At 42.9% G+C, this 11,620-nt stretch overlaps 1 pseudogene; it reads left to right on the top strand.

The window, feature by feature from the left end:
- The window catches only part of LOC107704093 (protein cordon-bleu-like), a 91,448-nt pseudogene that overhangs the window by 46,445 nt on the left and 33,383 nt on the right, over positions 1-11,620 (top strand).

Consider the following 11,620-nt stretch of genomic DNA (forward strand, 5'->3'; position numbering starts at 1 on the left):
ACTCACTACTTTACATTGTAGCAAAGTGTCATTTCTTCAGTGTTGTCACATGAAAAGATATAATAAAATATTTACAAATATATATATATATATATATATACAGTGCTGCTTGAAAGTTTGTGTTTGAAAGTTTGTTTAGAATTGTCTATATTTCTGCAAAAATATAACCCAAAAAATCATCAGATTTTCAAGTCCTGAAAGTTGACAAAGAGAACCTAATCAAACAAATGAGATAAAAATATATACTTTGTCATTTATTCATTCAGGAAAATGATCCAATGTTAAATATCTGTGAGCGGCAAAAGTATGTGAATCTCTAGGATTAGCTGTTAATTTGAAGGTGAAATTAGAGTCCATCTGTTCAGAGGTGTTTTTAATCATTGAGACGACTATCAGGTGTCATTGTGTGCCCTGTTTTATTTAAAGAACAGGGATCTATCAAAGTTTGGTCATGTTTGTGGAAGTGTATTATGGCAGAAACATATGAGATCTCTGAGGACCTCAGAAAATAGTTGGTGTTGCTCATCAGGCTAGAAAAGATTTCAAAGCTATCTCTAAAGAGTTTGGACTCCACCAATCCACAGTCAGACATATTGTGTACAAATGGAGGAAATTCAAGACCACTGTTACCCGAAAGCCACTGCTCTCCATAAAGAACATTGCTGCCCATCTGCAGTGTGCTAAAGATCATGTGGACAAGCCAGAGTAATACTGGAGAAATGTTTTGTGGATGGATGAGACCATAATAGAACATTTTTGTTTTAAATAAGCAGCGTTATGTTTGGAGAAAGAAAACACTGCATTCCAGCATAAGAACCTGTGAAACATGGTGGTGGTAGTATCATGGTTTGGGCCTGTTTTGCTGCATCTGGTCCAGGATGGCTTGCCATCATTGATGGAACAATGAATTCTGAATTATACCAGCAAATTCTGAAGGAAAATGTCAAATGACAAAGTATATATTTTTGTCTCCTTTGTTTGATTGGATTCTCTTTGTCTACTTTCAGGATTTGTGTGAAAATCTAATTATGTTTTGGGTCATATTTATGCAGAAATAAAGAAAATTCTAAAGGGTTCACAAACTTTCAAGCATAACTATGTATATATGTATGTGTGTGTCTGTGTGTGTGTGTGTGCACACACAAAGACACCTCTCAGACAGCGCACAATCCTGATATACACATACACAGAGAATTACAGTATTTCAAAATATCTGCCTTGGCGATTATTCACACAAACATAATCTGCTTTGTCTTAAGTGAACCTTTGGTTGGGGAAAAACATCTGATGTGTAACATATTAGATCTGTGCATTACAGTAGGTCTTAATATATAGACCATCCATCCGATTAATGTTAATCAAACAATAAAAGAAAAGAGGGAATCCCTCACTGCTCTTGATTGAACTACTTTATTTGTAATGAATATATTAGACTATGCAGTGATTTTTAAATTTGATTATTTGTTTTTCTTGCTTAAATGATTATGTTTAGATGTAAAATGAAGAAAGTGAAGCACTATTAATTTAATTTGTTTCTTTCTTATATTTGTTCTAATGTTTATTTGCATCTTTGTTCTTATTTTTAATAACAAAGATAAAATAACAAAATAACAATGATTAATATAGCAATTATTAATGATAAAATAATTGGAGGAAAAGATGCATGGTGATGCATCGAGAAATTATTTATAATCGAATTGTTACCCTCTGAATCATAAGTGAAGATTCACATCTCTGTAGTAACATCTTCTGTGATTGGTCAAAACACCTCACGCGGTGCACTGTGGTATCATAGGAAAAAATGTTGTTCCCTATCAAAAGCTACACTCGATGTTGCATTTCATTACGCTTATGAGAACATTCTTTGTTCGACCGGTTGTGAAGCATATGTGTCAAACATGCCAAGAATTGGTTTAAATTGTGCTGTGTGTTCAGCGTGTTAAGTGTGTGCCGTTGTTAAAAAAAAGAAGTTTAAAATCAAAGAGATCATGTCTAGCGAGTCTGTCAAGAGATGCTTGCCACCATGTGCACAACTCATCCCTGACGATGACCCACATGATTTCTGTTCGCTTCTTCAGAGCGATCCGAGGACGCGGGTTCTCTTATCGCCGGCAATATGGAAACTGAGAGCACCGCCTCTGAGCGCTCCTCGCGTGATGACAAAGCTTTTGAGGCGTTAAACTGGCTTAAATTAGACTGGCCACAGAAGCAAGAGAACCCCAGACAGTCCAAGCTGGACAAGAGATTTCTGTCGGGTGGCTGAAGGGAGGGACCCCAACGTCGGTTTCTCTCCTTTTTCCCTGATCTATATTCCTCTCACGTCTTTGTACCCACAACATCAATTTATTCGACTATCGTGGGTGCGAAGGCGTAGGGATATATGATGATGCCCCAGGTGGAAGAGACGCTTGCGGGCTATCTCTCCCCTGGGAGCTCATCATCGATGAAAAAGCCAATGCTCCCCACCAAGCCCTGTAGATTAACATCCATGCTGGTGGTGAAATCGTTCCAGGCAGCGGGTCAGACTGGTGCTGCCCGGCACACCATGGCGGTTTTGCAGGCGTACCAGGCTGACCTGCTGAAAGACCTGAGCATTAGTGAGGAGGCATTTTCAGAACTATACCGAGCCACGGATCTGTCTCTTCGTGCAACCAAGCAAATAGCCCATGCCATCGGCCGTTCTATGGCTGCTGTGTTTGTCACGGAGAGGCATCTGTGGCTCAACCTTAGGGGCATTGGGGAGGGGTGCGAAAAATTCCAGCAGAGAGTAGGGGCTCCTTTTCGGCACCCTCAGGGGACCGCTGTACAATTTCCGCCACCACTGGTGTTTCGGGGGGCAGTGGTCTCCGGGTAAAATCTTACATGCTTGGTTGCTTCCTGCCATGTTTCAGGACACCGAACATCTAACATCCCCCCAGCAAAGTATCAAAACTAGTGGACATATCTCTCGAACTAGCCAAATATCTCTCAGTGGGTCGAAAGGACTATAAAGAAAGGCTACAGGATACAGTTTGTGCATCGTTCTCAGCATTTCAACAGCGTGGTCTCCACTACTGTGAAACCGGAACAAGCACATTTGTTGACACAGGAATCACAAGCTCTTCTGGACAAAGGGGTGTGTTTCCCTGTCAGACAGCGAGTCAGGCTACTACAGCCGGTAATTTCTGGTTCCCAAAAAAGATGGGGGGTTGCGTCCAATTTTTTATCTCTTCACGGGTTGAACCGTTACCTCAGAACATACAAGTTCAAAATGCTGACAATCAAAATTATTTTGTCTCAGATCCAATCCAGGGATTGGTTCGTGACAACCGATCTCAAGGAAGCATACTTTCATATAGAAATTTTGCCACAACACAGGAGGTTTCTGAGGTTCGCTTTCGGGGGCGAAGCTTGCCAGTATCGAGTTCTTCCATTCGGCCTAGCCTTGTCACCCCGTACATACACAACATGCATGGATGTAGCACTGGCTCCGTTGCGACTCCAGGGCATCCACATTTTAAATTACATAGACGACTGGCTGATTTTGGCCCAGTTTCAAGAGCTTATGCTTCAACATTGGGATGTCGTCCTAGCTCATCTCAATTCTCTGGGGTTGAGAATCAACTCCAAGAAAAGTGTTCTATCTCCTGCTCAGAGGACAACGTATTTGGGTTTGTATGGGATTCAATCACGATGCGGGCACAGCTAACTCCTGCATGTGTCGAATCCTTTCTAAACACCCTAAAGAATGTCAAGATAGGCCAAAAAGTTACTGTCCATTACTTTCAAAAGTTCTAGGTCTCATGGCAGCTGCATCCATGGTGATACCTTTGGGCCTCCTGCACATGAGACTGTTTCAATTGTGGCTCAGAGCCAGGGGATTTTATTCAAGAGCCAATCCCCAGATGCAGATAAGGGTTACGTGTCGGGGGCTTTGTACCTTTTCTATGTGGTTCAGACCCTGGTTTCTGACTTTGGGTCCCACTCTAGGCGTATGATGCTAAGATGCTAATGACAGACGCTTCTCTCATGGGTTGGGGAGCGGTCTTAGATGGCCATCCAGCCCAAGGGTTCTGGAGAGGTCATCTTCTTGACTCGCACATCAATTACCTCGAAATGATGGCTGTATTTCGGGCCCTGAAATACTTCCTCCAGCATTGAAGAGGCTACCATGTTCTAGTGTGGGTGGACAACACTGCGGTAGTCTCTTACATAAATCACCAAGGCAGACTGCGTTCGTGCCACCTGAACAGGCTAGCGCGGCAGGTTCTGCTTTGGGCACAGGACAAGTTCCTGTCCCTCAAGGCGATTTATATTCCAGGGCATATGAATGTGGGAGCAGACTTGCTTTTATGAAATTTATGAAGCAGAGGTGGACTTCTTTGCTTCACAGGAGACAGCACAATGTCCCCTCTACTTCTCTCTGACCCCTCCACCTCCCCTAGGTCTGAACGCATTGGCCCATATGTGGCCCAGACAGCGTCTTTATGCATTTCCCCCAATCACTCTGCTCCCAGGTGTCCTGGCCAAGGTCTGTTAACAAGGGTCTCGCCTCGTGCTGATAGCGCCTTGTTGGCGACCAGAGTGTGGTTCTCAGATCTAATATACCTCCTCGATCGCTCGCTGTGAGCGATTCCGGTCAGGAGAGATCTCCTATCTCAATTCAGTTCAAGCTTATTTGTATAGCTTTTTTTTATTACAATACAAATCGTTGCAAAGCAACTTTACAGAAAATTACGGTTCTACAATATTTAGTAGTAGCTTATCAGTGGTGACTGTCAGTTAATGTACATATGGCAGAAATGTACGGAAAAAGCAATTAAAGACGTAATCAAACAGATGATGAACACTATTAACAGCAATTATTATATGATCCAATCAAACTTATAGCAAAATTTGGTAGTTCTGTTTGTTGTTTCAGGGTTGGCATCATCTGAGGTCCTCTGAGGGGTTGGCATCATCTCTCCTCAGGTGTTCTGGATCCAGACTGAATCTTGTGTAATCCTAGTTATATTCTGTGGCAAAAACAGAGAAACAAATAGAGACATAATTAGCATAGCTGCTGTTCCAACCAAGCAAAATTGATTTGTTTAACCCAAGCTAAAGAATAATAATGTGCATTTGATCAGATATAACTGCAGTACAAGATTATGAGATGCATTTTTTGAATGCTTGGCCAAAGAGATGTGTCTTTAATCTAGATTTAAACAGAGAGAGAGTGTCTGAACCCCGAACGTTATCAGGAAGGCTATTCCTGAGTTTGGGAGCCAAATGCGAAAAAGCTCTACCTCCTTTAGTGGACTTTGCTATCCTAGGTACTACCAAAATTCCAGAGTTTTGCGACCTTAGGGAGCGTGATGGTTTGTAGCGTGGTAGAAGACTAGTTAGGTACACAGGAGCTAACCCATTAAGGGCCTTATAAGTAAGTAATAATATTTTGTAACTGATACGGAACTTAATAGGTAGCCAGTGTAGAGACTGTAAAATTGGGGTAATATGATCATATTTTCTTGACCTGGTAAGGACTCTAACCGCTGCATTTTGGACTACCTGTAGCTTATTTATTGAGGATGCAGGACAATCAGCTAGCAGTGCATTACAATAGTCCAGTCTAGAGGTCTATCTCAGGCGCAGGGCACAGTGTTTCATACCCGGCTGAGCTCTGGAACCTTCATGTCTGGCCCCTAAAAAGGGACCAACTTGAGAGATGCTGGCTTCATTCGTGGAGGTAAGCGGATGAGGCCGCCCACCAGAGCGACAGTCCTTTCGTGGGCACTGGACATTGGGTGAGGGATGCTATTGCCCCAGCCTACGAGGTACACGGTCAAACTTTGCCTCTAGGAGTTAGGGCCCATTCAACCAGGAAGGTTGCATCCTCCAAGTTTGTGATGCGGCAGACTGGTCCTCCCCGCACACATTCATCAGATTCTATAGTTTGGATGTCCATGCTACTTCAGACTCACATGTCCTTGAGTCAACATCCCAAACTCATGTCTTCAATGTTTATGTGCACACACTACACAACCTTGACGGGTCCAGACACTTCCAGTGCAGCGGCGTTGGTATTGTTGTTCCCATAAGCATAATGAAACGCAGCATCGAGTGTAGCTTTTGATAGGGAAAGTCTCGGGTTACTTCACTGTAACCTTGTACCCTGAAAAAGCAGGAATGATGCTGCACCTCATTGCTGCACTGTGGGCATGCCTGGATGTCTCTTCAGACAAAGGTATAACCTGAAGGTGTTTCACATCTTTTTATAACCTCTCGGGTGCACACATTCCATGACATCACCAACTGAGGTTATTTAAGCCAATTCTTTCCATATTTGACACACATGCTTCACAACGGTTCCCGTAAGCATAATGAAACCCAGCATCTCGTTCCCATTTTTTTCAGGGAACAAGGTTATAATCAAGTAACCCAAGACAAACATACATTTTTCCTTTAGATATGGGCTTTGACTTGGTGTACTGAATTTGGTGGTATTACCAGAGATTTTGAGGAATTGATTGCTAGGTGATTTTGTTTTTGAAACTTTAACTAGATTTTTCTCAAAATTGGCTTTGCTGACTCTGTTGACTTCAAACAGGTGTAGCACAGTCATTTTTTTTTTGTCAGATTCCAACAAATCATACCTCATTTTGAATTTTTTTTAATAGAAAATGTAAAAATAACAATAACCCATTTTTGTAAATTTGCTCATTGTGACTCATTTTGTCACACACACACACACACACACAGCCAGCGCAGTGAAGAGCGGAGATTCGACCGAGCCTTTCGCCTTTCCTGCAGCTCAGATCCAAAACCCAGTGAGGTGTCATGCTGTCTACTGTCTACATAGACAGCTGCCTTCTGAGGGCGCACTTACATTTATTGGTAGAAATGTGTATTAACTCTGTACTATATAAAATTTAATTCGTATTAATATTAATATCAACATTTACTAATATATTATTATTATTATTATTGAAATTATATATATATAGTTTACATTTTTGAGAAGACCTTCAGAAGTCTAAAGCCAAACGCACATTAATAGACTGTCGATTGTCATACTGGACACATTTGATTTTTCTTTTTGTGTGTGTGTGTGTTTGTGTGTGTATCTCCACCTCTCTCTCTTTCTCTACATTTGCTGTCACACATGCTACTCACATTTACCCCAGGTTTACCAAAGCACAGGACTCTATGCAGGTGGCAGAGACCCATCAACCGATTCACAAGCGTATGGTCACCATTGTTGTGTTCACAGAAGCAGCATCAATTAAACTGCAACAGTTGATTTCAAGGAATGGAACATGAATAGTTACAAAAGGGAGGCACATGTTAAACAAATGCTATAACAGTCAGTGTTGACCCATTTCCTTTGTTCTCAACGTACAGAGTGGGAATATGCCATTTTGTTCAATGTTTTAGTTTCTCACCTCTGACCCACATTTGAGCATGCATGCACCCAGGAACATTCCTCCTAGTCTTGTTTATTTCCAACATAGCTTGTTTTTGATTTCATGGTTCATGCATGGAATTGAGTCTGTCAGGCTGGCTGCTGCTATCTCAACACGCCAAAGCAAGCTGATTCATGTACAGTACAGCACATCTGTCTTTAATTAAATAAACTGCACTGTTTGCAGCTATTTGATTCTTAAAGGGATAGTTCACCCAAAAATGAGGGAGGGAGGGTGGGGGCACAATACACCAAGCTTGGCACACCACAGTCACCTGCATTTCCTGTCCTGTGGTTCCCACACCAGAGCCAGTTCACAACATTGTTGCTGCACCAGAGCCTGTTCATTACATGGCTGCTTTAACAGAGTCTCATCACAACATGGCTGCCACACCTGAGTCCCGTCCCGTCATGGCTGCCATTCCAGAGCCTCGACCCATCATGGCTGCCACTCCACAGCCTTGACCCGTTATGGCCGTCACGCCCGAATCTCCAGCCATCATGGCCTCCACGCCAGAGCCTCCAGCCATCTTGGATGTCACACCACATTCTTCAGCTGTTACAGATGCCACTCCAGTGTTCCCGGTTATTGTGAAAATTGCATTTTAATACACCTAGGTGTTCCAAAGACCTGTGAGCTTTCTGCCTGTCTTTTCTTGACCACAGTGATCACCTGTGAACTCTCTGCTTACCCTGTCACGGCCAAAAAGCCATCTTTGAAGTCTGCCCTACCATGGCTAAGAAGGCCATCTCTGAGCTCTTTGCCTGTCCTGTCATGGCCAAGGAGGTCGTCTCTGAGGTCTTGGCCTCCTTGGCCATGACAGGACAGGCGAAGAGCTCAGAGACGACCTCCTTAGCCATGACAGGACAGGCGGTCTCTGAACTCTCTTCTTGCTCTGTCATGGCCAAAGATGCCGTCTCTGAACTGTCTGCCTGTCCTGTTATGGCTGCAGAGGCTGTTGTTAACCTCTCTGTGCTCTCTATTGCAGTCCCACTTGATCCGCCTTGGTGGTCTCCTGCCTCTTCTGCTTCACTTTGGTGGACATCTGGTCAGCCTGAGCCATCTTGGTGGTCCCCTACACCATTAGCTCCACTGAAGTGGTCCTCAGCTCCACTATGGGGATCTCGGTCCCGTCTGCTCTGCTGTGGTGGTCATCTACTCCACCTTGGGGAGGTCCCGTCTGCTCTGCTGTGGTGGTCCTCAGCTCCGCCTGCTCCACCCTGGTGGTCTTCTGCTCCATCCTGGTTGTCTTCGGCCCCGCCTTGGCTTCTAGCTCTGCCCGCTCCGCCCTTGTGGTCTTCAGCTCCACCCTGGTGGTCTTCAGCTCTGCCAACTCCGCCCGGGCCTCCAGTGCCACCCTGGCCTCCTGCTGAGCCTGCACCACCCTGGCTACCTGTCCAACCTGCACTGCCTTGGTTTCCTGCTTTTCCCTCATCTCCAGTTCTTCCAGTCCATGGACCTGGCCCTGCATCCCTCCCCCTTGTCCGCCTCCACCTCCATCCTGGACTTCTCTGACCATATTAGGAATGCCTGGAAGCCGCTCCTTAGGAGGGGGGCTATGTCACGATCACCAGCTGGAGTGCCCTTGATAGCCACCAGAGGGCACTCCGTCCCATTCCGTTGCCACTCTTTCAAGGACTTAATTCCCCACTTAAGTCCTCTGCCCGATCTCATCAGCACTCATTGTTTCCATCTGTGTCTCATTAACCCTGTTAGCTCACCCTATAAAAGCCTGGTTAATTCAGTCACTCATTGCGAAGTCTTGCTAGTGTGTGTACTGCATTTCTAAGCCTAGTATACTGTTTCTGCCATGTCTTGGTTCCTGGTCTTGTTATTCTGCCTGATCTCTGGATTACTCTGTTTGCCTCAGCCCCGAACTTTGTCATTGCCTGGATTCTTTATTGTGTATGACCTTTGCCTGTTTTTGGATTACGTTTGTGGATTACCCCTTCATTAAATACTGTGTTTGGATCCTCAACCTTTGTGTCTCCATGAAGTTCATGACAGTTAATAATGTTATTATAATATTAGTTTTACAATTTGAAATAACTGTTTTCTATTTTAATGTATTTTAAAATTATAAGGAATATTTAATGAATTATCAGCAGCTGAATCTTCAGTGTCACATGATCCTTCATCAATCATTTAAATATGCTGATATGGTGCTCAAGAAACATTTCTCCTTATCGATGAAAACAGTTGTGCTGATTAAAAATAATAATTGTAATAATAAAAAAAAAAAACGTATTGGCTCCAAACTTTTGAACGGCAATGTATAATCCATCCCAGACCACCAAAAATGTATTTTCAGTGAACTGATCACAGTGTGCTGATCACTAGTGTGCGTTTATACCTGGCTTGTAATGTGGCCTAGTCTGATATGCTTTAATTACATGTTAATGCCAGGTGTAAACATAGACATAGAGTGCTTACATTCTAGTAACCACATAGCAGTAAAAAAACACTTAGTACTTAGTAACTGCATAGCAACATCCTGAACCACCCAGAATTCCTGAATATTCAAACATTTATGTTTGTCCTCTGTCTTCCTCTATAGATAAACCTCAGCTCTCCATCCTCACACAACCAGCTTAAGAAGCGGAAGGCTCCAGCACCTCCACCCACACCGTCGGCCAAACCAGTTATTTCCACTTCTGTGCCTACTGTATCTGCGGGCCCCCTGCATCCCAGCCAGCTCCCAGAGCCTCAACTCCAGCCGATGATTCTGATCTGAGTCATAGTATTGAGGATTCAGAACCAGCCAGATCCATCTGTAGTAGCTCCAGCAGTGATGTAGCTGCAGGATCCAGCAGCAGTAGTCTAGCTGAAGAACCTGTAACACATCAGGTTCAAGTGATAGCTGCATACACCACATATACACCTGAACCTGAACATGAACACAAGGAAGAAGCAGCTCCTCAGACTGTGCCAGAACAAGAACCAGGTCCAAGTTCAGAGGATCAAATGGCAGAAGACCCAGAGCTAGAGATGGAGCTAAAAATGGAACAGATGGAGAATAATCGTAATAGCGGAATAGGTAATGTAATCTTTTTTTTATATAATATTTTGTTATAATATGCAGCGCAGTAAGCATAAACTAGCCACAGTATTAGCCATAACTTTTCCAACATTGTTATAGCTCTTTAAGCTGGCAAATTTGCTGTGCTGTTCTAATTTGCTGCCATTTTGACAATGAGTTCCTGTTCAACACAGGACCTATAAAGGAAAAATAATGTTAAATTGGTTCCAGAAGTTGTATGTCTAAAAGCTGAGATTTACATCAACCCATCATCTCTTTCGCTCACTCTCCCTCCCTAAATCAGTTTAATATTGAATCTGAAGTGTGAGTGGAGGGACGACAGGTAAACAAGACCAGTATATCAAGTATTAATTTTCAGTTCCAAGCCAACTTTATAACGCATCACTGACTTCTGAGAGCGCAACATACCACCCCTCGGCTAAAATGTACCTGGTAATACACAGTGAACAATTTCCAATGTACAAATAAAGCAATTTACTTTATCATCATAACGTCTGGAAAGAAATAGCACAGTTAGTCTGTACACATGCGCTAAATATACATGTGAAAACTGAAGTATACTTTGCATTTAAAATCCCATTTTCCATAGAAAATAAACTGAGTATGGAGATGATGATACCACTTCAATAGCTGATGATGTTGATGGTCATGTTTTTTTCGTTTTTTTAACCAGGTTTATTAAAGGGGTGGTTCATTGCGATTTCACGTTTTTAACATTAGTTAGTGTGCAATGTTGCTGTTTGAACATAAACAATATCTGCAAAGTTACGAAGCTGAAAGTTATTGCATCTCTCTCTCTCTCTCTCATTCACCTCAGCTATAACAATGAACTGTTCCAATTATACACTTATTTTCACATAGCTATGAGAAGCATTAAACATGGACGTGTGTGCAGTTGCCGTACTGTATTAAAGCTTTAATCAGGATAAAACCGCATATTAAAAGCTAACATAAGCAGTAGCATTTACAAATAACAGTGTATCTAAAAGTATGAGACAACAACAAACAAAAATCTTAGGCCTACCATTAAAAGCCGTGCTTGCACAGGGTCTGCGCGATCCTCTTCAATAATATCCTCTGCTTCTCAATCGGGCTCAAATTGATAAGCAATATAGACGACGTCATTGTTTACAATACAACCGGAGCACATGCCACT

This window comes from Sinocyclocheilus anshuiensis, unplaced genomic scaffold, assembly GCF_001515605.1.
Source record: "Sinocyclocheilus anshuiensis isolate Anshui unplaced genomic scaffold, SAMN03320099.WGS_v1.1 scaffold1272, whole genome shotgun sequence".
Lineage (NCBI taxonomy): Eukaryota > Metazoa > Chordata > Actinopteri > Cypriniformes > Cyprinidae > Sinocyclocheilus > Sinocyclocheilus anshuiensis.